At 54.3% G+C, this 12,236-nt stretch overlaps 1 protein-coding gene across 11 annotated transcripts in view; it reads right to left on the bottom strand.

Moving 5' to 3' along the window:
• Positions 1–12,236, bottom strand: part of CNOT1 (CCR4-NOT transcription complex subunit 1) — a 1,684,613-nt gene that overhangs the window by 1,298,273 nt on the left and 374,104 nt on the right. The gene's annotated exons all lie outside the window — the stretch shown is intronic.

Genomic DNA, 12,236 nt, shown 5'->3' with positions numbered 1-12,236 from the left:
GAACGCGACAGAACGTGCAAGTCCACTGACAACTTGGTCTTAGAACTGCACTTCTACCCAGCAGCTCTGCTGTCTGCACGCACCTCATCCGTCTCCTACAGTAGGTGTCCGAGGCTGCCCAGGTCCACCTCATGCCTGCTTCGCTCGTCCCAGTCTCGTGCTGTGCTTGGCCCTGCCTACCCAGCTTCTGGTGTATTTTTAATTTTTCCGCTGTAGACTCTTGATTATTCTGTTTTGACTGGATTATTGCTCCGTGTCTCTCACGCCGCTGCATCCCCTGCAGCCCCTCCTACTTGCCGGTTCCCGTTCCCTCCTCCCAACTGCAAGTCTTTCCCCCCATCTTTACCCATCCACGACCCAACCGCAACCAACGGCAGGGATCCTGGATCTCGAGCCATTCACCACTATGACGCCTCCACCCTCCTTACACTCCACCCCAGACGAGAAGACTGCCAGCAGGCCACACCGAACAGAACTCAAGATCAGTTCTCCTGCCACAATTGCCGGCAGTCCTTCACCGCCGCCTGGCCGCCGCCTTAAGATGCATTCTCCTCATCGTACACTCCGTGCACAGACACTGTGGAAATCTGTAACTTCCTGAACTCACTCTCACCCGATGTCACCTTCACAAAAATCTGGACCAACGCCTCATCGGCCCCCGACATCACCATCCCGGATGGATACAAGTTACTGAGGGAGGACTGCCCCAACCACTCGGGAGGAGGTCTCGCCATAGTGCACAAAAAATTCACCCCCCCCCCCCCACCACCACCACCACCTCCAGCGAAAACTACCCAGCCGCCGAAAACCTGCACTTCCAGGTCCAGACCAGCTCCAACTCAACACTCCGTGGCACCCTTCCCACCAGACCTTCGCAACCCCCCCCCCCCCAAGCCCTCTTCGCTGTCACCATCACTGACCCCATCGCACCCCAGTGACCACATACTCAGACTTGAACTTTCACCGACAACTCCAGTGACCCCAACTCCGCGACAACCTCGCCAACATCGGACTGAAAACTTATCACCACACCCACCCACAAGGCAGGACACGGTTGACCCCATCTTCGCTGGAGGTAACAGCGTTCACTTTAGTTGCACCACTCAACCCCCTTGGATAGACCATCACTGCGGACACTTCCTCGTCAACAAACCCAAGCCACCCGAAACTGCTCCGCGTCCCCCGCAAAGGAACTGGAGCAGTGTCACAGAGAAACAACTCAACTCCACCCTCAACGGCAACACCCGCACCGCTGCAACCCCCACCGCTGCAACCAACACCAACCTTCCAACCATGGAATTCCACACTTGGATTGCCAACTGCTCAGGGAAGCTCGCCTGCTATACAACCCCGACAAGCAGCGCCTCAAGAAACCAGACGCACCTGCAGACGCCTGGAGAGGAACTGGAGAAACCGTAAGAACACCTGAAAACTAGACCACCTCCAAGGACGACATGACGGAATACCATCAACGCATCAGAACAACCAAAAGGACCTTCATATACGAGAGAATACTCGCCAACTCCAAGGAATTTTTCAGCGCCATCCAGGAATTCATCAAGCCCCGCAGTGAAGCCACGGACATTACCACCTTTCACGACCTCTACAACAAACTCGGATCCTACTTCCACTTTAAGATGAAAGGACCTATACAACTACTTCAAAGAAGAAACGCCTGACTCATAAGCCAGGCCGCCCTCCAACAATGCCAGCCAGCACACAATCTCTGCCTGGACACCAGTCACAACTGAAGAGACCGCGGCGACCATGACAGGCATCCACTCCTGGGCAGCCACAGACCCCTGCTTACCACACATATAACACAAGGCAGCAACAGCCATCGCACCCATACTACAACACACCATCAACACCACTGTCGAGACCAGCTCCTTCCCAGATGACTGGAAACGCGGAGAAGTCAGGCCCCAGCTCAAGAAGCACTCAGCAGACACAACGGTCCTCAAGCACTACCTGCACATCTCCCTCCCCCCTTTTGCGGCAAAAGTCGCAGAGAAGACCATCAAGGCAGAACTGACAAGTTTCATCAGAGACAAAGCCATCCTCAACCCTTCTCAATCTGGATTCCGCAGCAACCACAGCAGAGAGATCACCCTACTTGTCGATACCCATGACATCTGCGCCCTCCACGACCAAAGCCACACCGCAGCTCTTATTCTACTCGACCTGTCAGCAGCATTCGACACAGTCACCCACCGCACACTCACAGCAAGACTACACAACGTCGGCATACAAGGCACCGGTCCTCGAATGAATCTGATCGTTCCTCAGCGGCAGAAGCCAAAGGATCAGACTGCCCCCCTTCCTCACCGAACCCACAGAAATCAACTGCGGAGTCTCACAGGGATCATTCAGTCCAACCCTCTTCAACATCTACATGGCTCCCCGCACCGCCATCGTCCGACACCACTGCCTTAGCATAGTCTCCTACGCCGACGACACCCAGCTCATCCTCTACCTCACCAATGACCTTACCACCATCAAACTCAACTTCCAGAAAGGAATGCAGGATGTCGTAACCACCCACACCTACACAACACCGGACCCCAGTACCGCAACAGATTCACTCTCCACGTACCCAAAAGAAACCTCCGTTGGGCCAACCTCTTCCTCGCCGAAAACCCACGAACCTGGTAAGAGCCAGACAAGTAACACATCCTGGATTCCCCTGGGTGTCTAGTTTTCAAAAATGTATAGGTTTGCTAGGTTTCCCTAGGTGCCAGCAGAGCTAGGGTTAAAAATCTACAGCTAAGCATTTTGCAAAAAAGGGTCAGTTTTCACGGTAAAATAAAGTGTGTCCATGTTGCATTTTGAGCCGTTTACTGTTGCGGGCACTACTCCTACCCACACAAGTGAGGTAGGATTTTTAACAGGAGACTTGGGGAGAAACAGAATTGCAGAGCAAGTGTTATTACCTATTGACGTTTTATGCATTTCTGCCTTCCAAATGAAAGAATGTTTAAAAAGGAAGTCACTTCGAAAAATGTCCTATAATTCTCATGCTAGTATGGGTACACACAATCTCCGAAATGAGCAAATATCTGTTTCTAAACTATATTTTGTTCGAATTTCAGAAATATATGGGTGTCTTTCATACAGATTATTCCATGTATATATTTTCCCAAATTAATTGAAATATACCCGGGACATTTGTTGGGTTCTTTGTGAACCTACAAGTTCTATATATCCCCACAACCAGAAACGTCCTGCGGATGTACCGGCATATTGCTTTCAAACAGCTGTCATAATCAGAAGTGAAAGGATGACCTTAACTCTAGATATCTGTTCGCAGACGGGGAGAATGGGTGGGGCGGTAAGGAATCTAACACTAACTACTGTTTTTTACCGATATATCGTTACCAAATGTAAGTAAAAAGTTTGTGTTAGATTCCTTACCTTAGAATAGATACCCCAGCAATACCAACCCCGGAGGTGGGTCTGCGAACCAATGATCACACCAGAAAGTCCTGAAGAACAGAACGGACGAAAAAGCCATCTCTCCGGACTTGGCTGTCCAGGCAGTAGTGTCTAGCGAACATGTGCAGCGAGGCCCAAGTAGCTGCCTGACAGATGTCCTGCAAGGGGACTCCCCGGCCCAGGGCAGTAGTAGCCGCTGTGGCCCAAGTGGAATGGGCCCTCAGCCCAACAGGAGGCTCCTTTTTAGCCAAAGAGTCAATCAATTAATCAGGGGATTTGTAAAGCGCACTACTTACCCGTTAGGGTCTGAAGGCGCTGAGGGGGGCTGCAGCTAGTGGTCGAAGAGCCAGGTCTTGAGCAGTCTTCTGAAGGCCAGTAGGTCTGCGGTCTGTCGTAGGTGGAGGGGGAGGGCGTTCCAGGTCTTGGCGGCGCTGTGGGAGAAGGATATGCCACCGGAAGTGGTTTTGTGGATGCGCGGGACAGTGGCCAGGGAAAGGTGGGTGGAGCGGAGTTTCCTGTTGGGAACGTGGAAGGAGAGTCTGTTGTTGAGATATGCTGGGCCGGTCTTGTGGAGTGCTTTGTGTGCGTGGATCAGGAGTTTGAATGTGATTCTTTTGTCGACGGGGAGCCAGTGCAGGTCTCTCAAGTGCGGGGTTATGTGGTCCTGGCGTGGGACGTCAAGGATCAGGCGTGCAGAGGCGTTCTGGATTCTTTGGAGTCTATTGATGATTTTGGACGAGGCTCCGGCATAGAGGGCGTTTCCATAGTCGAGTCGGCTGCTGACGAGGGCATGGGTGACTGTTTTCCGTGTGTCTGCCGGGATCTATCTGTAGATCTTGCGGAGCATACGGAGGGTGTGGAAGAAGAAGGAGGAGACTGCGTTGACTTGGTTGGTCATGCTGAGCTTTGAGTCGCGGATGACCCCTAGGTTGCGTGCGTGGTTGGTTGGTGCCGGAGGGGTTCCCAGTGATGCTGGCCACCAGGAGTCGTCCCACGCGGAGGGGTTGGGCCCAAGGATGAGGATCTCAGTCTTGTCCATGTTCAGCTTGAGCCGCTTGCCTCCATCCAATCGGCGACTGCCTTCATACCCTGGTGCAGGCAGGATTTGGCGGTGAGGTGGTCCTTGGTGAGGGAGAAGATCAGCTGGGTGTCGTCGGCATAGGAGATAATGTTGAGGTTGTGTAGTCTGTTTATGCGAGCGAGGGGAACCATGTAGACTTTGAACAGCGTCGGGCTGAGGGAGGATCCCTGCGGGACGCCACAGATGGTTTTGGTGGTTCTGGATTGGAACGGGGGGAGGAGGACTCACTGGGTTACCGTCGGTGATGAAGGAGGTGGTCCAATCCAGGGCCTTGTCTCGGATCTCTGCGTCGTGGAGACTAGTGCAAAGTGTGTGGTGGCAGACTGTGTCGAAGGCGGCGGAGAGGTCCAAGAGGATGAGGGCTGCTGTCTCGCCGTTGTCTAGTAGGATTCTGATGTCGTCTGAGGCGGCGATGAGGGCGGTTTCTGTGCTGTGTTTGCTGCGGAAGCCTAACTGGAAGGGGTCCAGGATGTTGTGGTCTTCTAGGTAGCGGGTGAGCTGGGTGTTGACGATCTTTTCCATGACTTTCGCTGGGAACGGGAGCAGGGAGATTGGCTGGAAGTTCTTCAGGTCGCTCGGGTCCGCCTTGGGTTTTTTCAGGAGGGCGTTGATCTCCGCGTGCTTCCAGCTCTCTGGGAAGGTAGCGGTTTGTTGATGAGGTTACGCAGGTGGGGTGCGATGAGGCTGTCTGCTTTGTTTTAGATGTGATGGGGAAGAGGATCAGACTGGGAGACGGAGTGGATGGTGCTCATGGTCTTGATTAGGTCTTCGGTGCTCACATTGGTCCATGTGGTCAGAGGGTCGTGGACGGTGGGGTTCGGAGTGTTCGTCGTGGCGGGGTCCGTAGGGTTCAGCCAGGGGTTGAAGCTGTTGTGGATATCTGTGATCTTGCGGTGGAAGAAGGCAGCGAGGGTGTCGCACAGGGCTTGCGATGGCAGAATGTCGTTGGTGCAGGAGCTAGGATTGGAGAGTTCTTTCACAATGTTGAAGAGCTCTTTCCTGTTGTGGGCGTTGTTGTCGAGGCGGTCTTTGAACAAGGCTCTTTCGGCGGTCCTGATGAGGTGGTGATGGTTGCGAATGGCGTCTTTGTGGGCTGTACTGTTGGCGGGTGTTCTATTGTTGAGCAGGGTTTTTTCGAGTGTCCGGCAGGTGCGCTTGGAGGCCAGGAGTTTCGGGGTGAACCAGCTGGCTCTCTGGCTGTGTCTGTCGGCGGGTTGTCTCATTGGTGCATTGGTGTTGGCGCAGTCCTCCATCCAGAGTCTGATGGTGCGGGCCCCATCCTCGGGTCGGTGGGGCTGGTTGGTGGGTTGAGTGCGAGGTGTGTTTCTAGAAGTTCCTCGGTGACTTTGCCCCAGCGTCGGTGGGGGATCAGTAGGGTGCGGTGGTGAGCGACGGGTTTCTGGAAGTTGAAGTGGACACAGTGGTGGTCGGTCCAGGTGAGCTTGGAGGCGTGGTTGAAGGCAACGTGTGGGCTGGCGGTGAAGATGGCATTGAGCGTGTGGCCGGCGATGTGGGTCGAGGTTGTGACTATCTGTTTCAGTCCGAGGGTGGTGAGACCAGGGTGGAGAAATTGCTGTCGTTATTTTCCAGATGGTAGTACAGGTCGCCGAGCAGGATGTAGTTGGTGGAGGTCAGTGCATGCTGAAGTTGGCGATGGAGTTGCATAATTGGGGACGTGGGCCAGGTGGTCTGTAGACTAGGGTGCCTCTGAGGGTGGTCTTGGGGTCCGTGTGGATCTTTAAGTGCATGTGTTCGGCGTAGTGAGGGTGTCGTCTGTGTTTGTGGAGACCTTGATGGTGTTCTTGTGGATTATGGCGATACCGCCGACTTCGTTGGTGCAGTCTCTGCGCGAGATGATGTATCAGTCGGGGATGGCCACTGCAATGTCTGGGGTGGAGGCTTCGTTCATCCAGGTCTCGGTCAAGAAGGGGACGTCAGGTAATGTGGTCGTGAGTAGGTCACAGAGCTCGACGGTGTGCTTGCGTGCGGAGCGGGTGTTGAGCAGGATGCATCGCAGTTGGTTGGGTTCCGCTGCTGTGGGTGCCTCGGCGTTGCACAAGACGACCCACCGAGAGATGGTCCGTTTGTGCACCGCCTGTCCCTTCTTAGCGCCCATGTAAGCAACAAAGAGCTGGTCTTCCACCCGGAACTGGCGTGTGCGATCCAGATAGAATGAGATCGCACGTTTTGGGTCCAGGTGGTGGAGCCTCTTTGGAGGGATGCGGAAAGAAGGTGGGCTACCTTGGGCAGGAAAGAGGGACGCGTTCTCAAGACAACTTTGTCAGGATGAACAGAAAGGAAAGGAGGTTTGGAAGAAAGAGCCTGGAGCTCACTCACTCTCCTTGCAGAGGTGATGACAACCAGGAAGGCCGTCTTAAGAGTGAAAAGACGAAGAGGGCAATTGTGAAGTGGCTCGAAAGGAGCACACATCAAATAAGTAAGAACCAGGTTCAAGTCCCACTGAGGCATCACGAAAGGAACAGGAGGAAACGCACAGTTACTACTTGTTTAACGATATATCTGTAAGAGACATTAGTTAGTGATAGATTCCTTACCTTAGAATATCCCCAGGCGTCAGACTGGATCCGGAAATTTTTGCGTAGCAATACCCCTGCACGTCGGTAGGCGTCGTCCGCGGCTCCGCGTCAGTCGGCGTCGTTAGCGCCGGAATGATGTGGTCGGAGTACTTAGACGCCGCCCCCATGCGCGCTGACGTCAGTTCTGATTCACAGCTTTTCCGCGCCAGATACGCAGAGCCATGATAGAACCAACACTGGTGCCATGAAACTAGGGCCCTGAAAGGGGATAACCTTAACCCTAGATATCGGTTCGCAGAACGGGGAGGATGGGTGAGTCGGTAAGGAATCTATCACTAACTGATGTCTCTTACAGCTATATCGTTACACAAGTAGTAACTTGTGCATCTGAAAGAGACACGTTAGTGATAGATTCCTTACCTTAGAATAGATACCCCAGCAATACCAACCCCAGTGGTGGGTCTGCGAACCAATCACACCAGAAAGTCCTGGAGGACGGAACGGCCAAAGAAGCCACCTCTCCGGACTTGGCTGTCCAGGCAGTTTTGTCTTGCAAACGTGTGCAGCGAGGCCCACGTAGCTGCCCCGCAAATGTCCTGCAAGGGCACTCCTCGGTCCAGGGCAGTTGTAGTAGCAGTGGCCCGAGTAGAATGAGCCCGCAATCCAACAGGGGGCTCCTTTTTGGCCAAGGAGTAGCATGCCTGGATACACAAGATGATCCACCGCGAGATGGTCCGCTTGTGTACCGCCTTTCCCTTCTTAGCGCCCACGTAACAAAGTCGGTCATCCACCCGGAACAGGCGTGTGGGATCCAGATAATAAGAGCGCACGTTTTGGGTCCAGACGGTGGAGCCTCTCTTCCTCTTTCGAGGGATGCGGAAAGAAGGTGGGCAAGGTAATGGACTGCCCGATGTGAAAGGCCGTGACAACCTTGGGCAGGAAAGAGGGTCTAGTCCGCAACACAACCTTGTCCGGATGGACTGAGAGGAAAGGAGGTGTAGAAGAAAGAGCCTGGAGCTCACTCACTCTCCTGGCAGAGGTGATGGCCACCAGGAAAGCAGTCTTCAAAGTAAGAAGACGGAGTGAACAGTTATGGAGCAGCTCAAAGGGAGCACACATTAGGTAAGTAAGTACAAGATTCAAGTCCTACTGGGGCATCACGAAGGGAACAGGAGGGAACACGTGTGTGATGCCCTTCAAAAACCTATTTACAATGGGTGACTTGAACAAGGAAGGCTGATCAGATAGCCGTAAGAAGGCGGAAAGGGCAGAAAGGTACACTTTGATAGTGCCCAGAGCAGAGCCCTGCTGGGCAAGAGAAAGAGGCGAACCTCAGAAAGGGGTGCAGAGAATGGGTCCACAGCCTTTGCTGTGCACCATGCCACAAATCTGTTCCACCTGCAGGCATATACCGACTTTGTGGAGAGACGCCTGGCTGCCAGAATGACATCACAGACTTCGGGAGGCAAGTCAAATGGCCTCAACTGCCGCCGCTCAATCTCCAAGCTTGTAGGTGGAGACTGGACAGGTTCGGGTGCAGAACCGTCCCCTGCTGCAGCGACAGAAGGTCCTCCCGAAGAGGCAAACGAATCGGTTGATCGACTGACATGCGGAGTAGCGAGAGGTACCAGTATCTTCGTGCCCAGTCCGGAGCCACAAAATATACCTGGGCCCGGTCGCGCCTGATCTTCAGCACTCTGGGCAGAAGTGGTATAGGCGGAAAGGCGTACAATAGACCGCAACTCCACCTCGCAAGGAAAAGCGTCTCCGAGCGAGTGATGACATAGCACGTTCTCTTCTGTGGCGAATACATCTAACCAAGGCTCTCCCCATTGCTGGAAGAGGCATTGCTCCACGTCCGAGTTCAGACGCCATTCGTGATCCATCATGCACAGACGGCTGAGTTTGTCCGCCCTGGCATTCAGAGAACCTGCCAGGTGTTGAACCACCAGGGTCACGCCCTGATGTTCCAGCCACTGCCAGAGGCGGAGAGCCGCCTGGCATAGGGTCCATGACCCCACCCTGCCCTGTTTGTTGCAGTACCACATGGCGGTGGTGTTGTCCGTGAACACCTGCACTACACTCCCCCGGACAGAGGGGAGGAATGCCTTCAGTGTTAGTCGATTCGCCCGCAGCTCCGAAAAAGTCGATATGGAGCCTGGACTCCACCGGAGACCAGAGGCCTCTGATCTCCGCCTCTCCCATATGGCCTCCCCAGCCCTGGAGGGACGCGTCCGTCACAACCACGTACTCCGGGTGGGGTAGGGGTAGGGAGAGGGATCTGCCGTTGACCCAATCGCAGTACCCTCCGAGATGAGGACATGGTCGGACAGGTTGCCCTGATGCTGGGCCCACTGAAACTTCAGGTCCCACTGCAGAGCCCGCATCCACCACCGGGCGTGATGCACCAGAAGGATGCAGGAGGACATCAGCCCCAGAAGCCGCAGCGTCAACCTGACCGAGACTCTGGATAAAGGCCTTAAGATCAAAATCAGAGCCTGAATATCCCGAACCCACTGTTCGGGAGGATAAACCCGAAACTGTGCCAAGTCCAGAAGCGCTCCGATGAAGAGGAGCTTCTGAGAGGGACACAGGTGTGACTTGGGCACATTGATGGAGAACCCCAGCAGGTGCAAGAGGTCGGCCGTAGTCTGGAGGTGGCTGACAACTGTCTGGGGCAAGCCCGCCTTCAACAACCAGTCGTCAAAGATAGGGGAAGACTGACAACCCTAATCTGCGTAGATGGGCTGCGACCACTGCCATCACTTTCGTTAACACCCAAGGGGTGCTGGTAAGGCCGAAGGGGAGCACGGTAAACGGAAAGCGCTCGCGGCCTACCATGAACCGCAGGTAACGCCGGTGGGACGGCAGGACGGGGATGTGAAAATATGAATCCTGCAAGTCCAACGCTACCATCCAGTCTTCTGGGTCTAGGGCAGCTAAGACCTGAGCCAAAGTCAGCATCTTGAACTTCTTCCGGAGGAAGCCATTGACGCTCCGCAGGTCCAAGATAGGGGGTAGGCCCCCCCTTTGCCCTTCTTGGCAACCAGAAAGTAGTGGTAGAAACAACCACACCCTACTTCTGGCCCAGGAACGCGCTCAATGACCCCCTTTGCCAAGAGGGCCGTAACTTCCTCTTGCTGAAGTTGCAAGTGATCCCCCGACACGCGGTGGTACTGCGGTGGCATGGCTGGAGGGGTCGCCTCGAAGGGGAGGGAGTAGCCCCTTCGGACAATTTGCAGCACCCACCTGTCCGATGTGATGGAGCGCCAGTGGAGGAGGTGATGGCGAACCCTGCCCACCACTGGCGTCGAATGGGCCTGAAAGCTCGGACTAGGAAGGCTTTGAGGCGGATGCTGTGGGGTGGATGTGGACTGGCCTCGCCTCTGTCCCCTGGCACCGCCGCGGCAGTTACTACGTCCGCCGCCACACTGGATGTTAGTCTGCGGCCGTGGCTGGCAGTACGTGAGGGGACGCCCCTTCCTTGGCCACGAATGGAACGAAAGGCAGACGTTTTCTGGCGCTGGGCTGACAGAACCAAGGAATTGGCCGTAGCCCTTGAGTCTTTGAAACGCTCAAGCGCACTGTGCCTTGCAGCCAAAAAGGCGACGGCCATCAAGTCCATTAGGGAATTCTGGAAATCAGCCAAAAAGTTGGCGGACCTCAGTCAGGCGTGGCGGCGAACTGCCACAGTCTTCGAAATCGCCCTGCCCAGCAAGTCCGTGGTATCCAGCCCACATCGGATAGAGTACTGTGCTGCATCCCGCCCTTGTGCATGGGCTTGAGAGAGTTTGACTTGGGCCTCCTCCGGGCAAGCTGGCAGCACGTCTGCGACCCACAGAGTGGGTAAAACGGCCCAAAAGACAAGCGGTGTTGACCAACCGCAACCCCAAACTAAGTGAGGAGAAAAGCTTCTTACCGAACTGCTCATACCTTTTGGATTCCCGATCAGGTGATGCAGTCTTGAATGCGGTCTGGGAGTTAGAGACCTGGATAACCAGGCTCTCGGGGTGGGGTGGGTGGACAGGAAGCTAGGGTCGCCTGGGGCCGGACAGTGGTGCCTGGCCACGTTTCGATCTACAGGGGGACCTGTAGTGGGCCTGGGCCAAGTGCCCAACATTCACTGGATGGTGTCATCAGTGATGTCATGAGTGATGTCACTGACCAGGTCATGAGTGATGTAATATGTGACGTCATCAGCAGTGCATTGCAGGCGCGCAAGTTATAGTGAGTCCAACTAACTATAACGTGGGAGTTTCAATGGTTTTATGTCAGTAAAATTTCCAGCTAACTATAACTGGTGTCAAACCTATGGTTTTTTCAGTGAATTTCATAGGTTTTTTTAAATGCTAATTCCTAACTATATAAGGCCTGAAACCTATGTTTTTTTAGTGAATTTCAAAGGTTTAGTGCTAATTCCTAACTATATAAGACCTGAAAGCCCACCAGGAATCTCCAGTATGCGCCAGGGGTCTGCATTGCAGAGAGGTGTAATGAAGCTACGCCCCTTTTTACACCTCTCTGCAATGCAGCCCCCGTGCACGTTTGAAGAGGGGGAACTAATTCCCCTTGCATACTGGGGGCCCCTGGGGGCCAACTAGCCCACCTTGAACCTCCAGTATGCGCCAGGGGGCTGCATTGCAGAGGTGTAATGAGGCTATGCCCCTTGTTACACCTCTCTGCAACGCAGCCCCCTGCCGCGTTTGCAGAGGGGGAACTAATTCCCCTTGCATACTGGGGGTCCTTTGGGGCCAACTAGCTCACCAGGAGCCTCCAGTATGCGTCAGGGGGCTGCATTGCAGAGAGGTGTAATGAGGCCACACCCTTTTTTACACCTCTCTGCAACGCAGCCCCCGTGAATGTTTGAAGAGGGGGAACTAATTCCCCTTGCATACTAGGGGTCCCTGGGGGCCAACTAGCCCACCTGGAACCTCCAGTATGCGCCAGGGGGCTGCATTGCACAGAGGTAATGAGGCTATGCCCCTTTTTACACCTCTGCAACGCAGGACACTGGAGCGTTTGCAGAGGGGGGACTAATTCCCCTTGCATACTGGGGGTCCCTGGGTCATATCTGCCCAAACACCGATATTCTGAACGATTGAAAATGACTTTTCTTGAGAAACATTTGGATTCTCATGTCCTATACTTTGGAATTTTTGAAAGACTGACTTTGAGGATGCTAT

This window comes from Lissotriton vulgaris, chromosome 12 (genome assembly GCF_964263255.1).
Source record: "Lissotriton vulgaris chromosome 12, aLisVul1.2, whole genome shotgun sequence".
Classification (NCBI taxonomy): Eukaryota; Metazoa; Chordata; class Amphibia; order Caudata; family Salamandridae; genus Lissotriton; species Lissotriton vulgaris.
The sequence above is the reverse complement of the archived record's forward strand: the minus strand, read 5'-3'. Positions and strand labels throughout refer to the sequence as shown.